Raw genomic sequence first — 4,158 nt, 5'->3', positions numbered from 1 at the left:
CTTTCCTGCTTTTTCAGGTCCCAAACAATTTCTCAATTTAGAATGAATTAGTCCAAATGAAGAAAACATTCTTTCTACATTGGCAGAAGAAGCTACTGCTTTAAGTGAGATTATCACTTCGACATCTCTGAATCCAAGTGCTTAAGTGACTTCCAGTTCACTGGTGTGACTTTCTTTAAAACATCAGCAAACATATATTTCTTGAATGGTTCAACCTTAGCTCTGAAGTTTATTATAGTTGACATTATGGAGGGATGATTGCTGGATGTCCATGTCATAGCCAACTCCTCTTCTTCAGCAGTTTGACCCTGGTACCGAGTGTTGAGAATATTTCCAAGAAAATGAGCTGGAGATAGTGCTTGTCCCATTTGTTTTTTTTTTAATGCTTGTAATTAAACTGTCACTGCATATTTCTCTTTAAGATCTCACTCAGTTCCTTCCAAATTTCAACAGCGTCAGCAATAAAACAGCTGTTTCCCTGCATTTTATTCAAGCCTACAGAAATAGGCTTCAGGGTACTCAGCATGTATTCAACGTTTCTCTTAAGCCCAATGTTGAGAACTTTGGCTGTGACAGTGCCATCGATTTTTTTTTTCACAATTTTGTTCACAAACTGTCATCAGATTAGGCCAGTTCTTGATATAGTGCTCAAAACAGTCCACTACTGAGTTCCATCGCACGTCTTGTGGGAGAGTTAGCTTGGTTTCTCCCACTTTTTTCAGAGTAGCTGCTACAAAGTGGTTGTTACAGAAGTTTTTTGCAATTTCAACAACATTAGCCTTTATTTCTGGAACACTGAAGTCTTTGGCTAGGAGGTGCATCAAATGAGCACTGCAACCGTATGTTGTTAGCTTGGGACTCTCTCTTCTAAATTTTCTTCTCATCTTGGATACATTTGCAGCATTGTCTGTGACCAAGCTGTGTACTAGACATTTGAATTTTTTTTTCAGTTTGTTATAGCTTTTACTGCTACTTCTTGTAAGTATTCTGTGAGTGCATTTCCTGATGTATCAATTGTTTCTGTAAGGAAGACCTTCCCTCCTTCTGTTGTCACACAAGCACATACAACAGGACCATTGTGGACATTGCTCCACCCATCAAGACTCAGGTTAACAATTTTGACCTCTAGATCTTTTGCACACTGCTCAATTTCTCTTTCATGCACTTTATCCAGCAATTTGCCTGCGAACATTTGCTCTGTTGGGTGGACTGTATCCTGATCTTAATGACTGAACCATGTTAATGAAGTGTGGGTTCTCGATCATACGGAAAGGGGAGTTTGTTGCATAAACAAACTGGGCAATTTTTTCATCAATTATCTCTTTTTGTAATCTGCTGGTTCTTCTCACAAACTTATCTATGGTGGTTTCTGGATGATGGAGATTTTATTTTTATTTTTTTTGCTACAGGTGATATACTGTGGCTATGTGACAAACATGATGTGACCAACACTATCATTGGCAGATAACTCTGAAACTACAGAAAATGATAGTGATCTTGAAGGTGGATAGTCTTCAGAATCCTGTATGTTGAGGATAGATTCTCCTAAACAATATAAGTCAATGCAGTTATTTAATTATTATTACCATACTGCTCATTTAGTATTACTCATTGCATTCACGGACACTGAGTACTACTTTAAAGGTGAAATTGTAAAAGGAAGATCTGCTTATTTCAGCTATTTATTTTTTATCACAACTGCATCTAAAATGATCGTTCCATAGAGTAAAAACTTATATTTTTTTTGCTCAAACATAATTCAAGAATAGTTCAGAAGGAAGACACAGACCTTAAGAAAGAAGTATGAAATAAAAAAGTTTGCCAACCTGAAGATCCTGCATCTTCAGACATGTTCCTTTCATCATCTTCAATGCAGCTTCCTCCTGAGAAGGAACGCTTCTCATGATGTTTCATTTGGGCAACCAGGTCTTGCATTTCTTTGTTGCACCGTTTGCATTTTACACATATTCCCAAACTAGGTCTCTTATGGCCTGCTGCCATGATAGTTTTTCCCTTCTAGTGAGAGAATGGTATGGTAGATCTCAAATCAGTGAAGGATACACTGAAAGACCTCAAGAATTCTGGAATATGCTGCTCAAACAGTTTCACTTTTGTTTCTACTGCCTGTCCCTCCCTTCTCACATTTATCTCCAGACTTCTTTTCCTTGTCCAGATCTATTCCGCCCCCAACAATCTTCTAGTCTTTGCACTTTTAGAGAGAGGTAAGGGATTGACTCTCTGTACACAAATTTGCAGAGGGAAAATAGGGTTGAGGTCTGTTATTTCTCACTATTTATTTATTTATTTATTTATTTATTTATTTATTTATTATTTTTATTTTATTTTTTTATTTATTTATTTTTATTTTATTTTATTTTATTTAAAAACATTTTTACTGTTAACAAGCATGTTATCTCTGGAGAGACAAATCCACAGTTTGAGAACTGCAAAACCAAGCATCTTTGGTATCTTCTAGACTGTGCACTGAGTCCCATTGGATAGATAGAAAGATTAACCTAAATATTCTATACAGAAGCCCCTGGAACCCCATAAGATTGGGTCCCTAATCCATGAACTATTGGAACTGCATTTACCAAACTTTTCTTAAACATTACATGAATATATTCTCATACTATAGAATTAGAATTTATAATTCCTATTCCATGATGATATCTTTGAGTTATAATGCATCTTAATTAAACCTATCTTTAGATAGGTTTTTTTCCTCAAAAAGCATTTTATCAAAAAAATCCGATTTAAATAAAAAAACCCAATTTTTTTTAAATCATTGATTTTTTTTTATCCACGCTGTAAGACACTGTATACTCTTACGCCAACAAGGTTTCCTTTGGATGTCAAGATTATAACCACATTTGAGGATTCTCATTTTTAGATCATAAATATATCATCCTTTGTGTTTGGGGGAGAGAATTGGGGAGAGACTCTGTTATAAGCTACACTTGTTTTTTTTTTTTAATGGGAATTATCTTTCCCAATATGGAGATAGCTGAGTGTTCTCAATCAGTTTCCCAGGAGGGGAGGAATTGAGTTGCTGAGGTGATTTTCACTTTAGGTTCTCATGGACCTTTGCAGCATATGGGAATAGCGGAATTCCACATAACATCCAGGATTCTTGCCTCCTTTTGGGGAGACACCCACTGTCTAGGATATCTGTAGTAGAACTTCAGTGGTTTAGAAGCTGTTCAGTCCTTATGCTTCCGGAAGTCCATTGTCAGTGTAGAATTCCATACAAAAAACTACATGAAAATAATGAAGGTTTCAAAGCGAACCACTTTAACTTAGGAAAATAGCTAAATTAAGGTTCCATGGGCAGCTTATCTGTGCCTCTTGTGCAGTCAGCTTTAGATCTTGCAGAAAAGATCACATGTTGGGTGGTGAAGGAGTTATGGGGCCACCACACATTACAGTGAGGGTAACATACTGATTATCCAACCTGAATGAATGAATTGAGGGTTCTGTGGGATAACAGCATGTGATAGACTACATGTGATCAGTCAGACTGTAGGACAGAATTAAGATAGCATGCTCTGCCTAAATATTGTCACTTCATTTTTAAATTGCTAAACTTTTAACCTTAATGCTTCGTCTTGTATGATATGTGCTTATAGTGGGTAAACACTGATATGATGTTTTTTTAAAATGCAGCTGAATTCAAACAATATATGAAGATGTCCTAGCCTGGTTTAGTTGCTTTCAGTACTATACCTGCAGATACTTGTAGAATTTAAATAACAAGCGTATTGCCTAGAGTTCTGTCTAGCAGCTCTGTCAGGAAAAAAACTGATTTAGGTTGTAATTCTGTTTCTTAGTCATTTGCTCTTCTTCCAAGGTGAAATAAAGCAAAGTTAATGCCCTTTTTAACTACCTTTGTACAGCTTGATGAAGCTGCAATTCAGAATCCTGGACTACCATTTTTAGATTGGGTTTTTTAGTTAAAGGTAAATGTTTAAAATATTCTACATAAAATAAGGCACAAGAGATTCTTGGAAAAGGCATTCCTGAGTATGTAACCACTTGGTGACTAGCAGTGGAGTGCTTTTTGAGTGAGCTTGCCCATGAGACCTTCCTGAAGCAGAATTCCTCTATCTAGGGTTACCATACGTCCGGGTTTCCCCGGACATGTCCGGCTTTTTCAGT

Source organism: Terrapene carolina, unplaced genomic scaffold (genome assembly GCF_002925995.2).
Source record: "Terrapene carolina triunguis isolate 2854851 unplaced genomic scaffold, T_m_triunguis-2.0 Scaffold523, whole genome shotgun sequence".
Taxonomy (NCBI): Eukaryota; Metazoa; Chordata; order Testudines; family Emydidae; genus Terrapene; species Terrapene triunguis.
Note: the sequence above shows the minus strand (reverse complement) of the source record.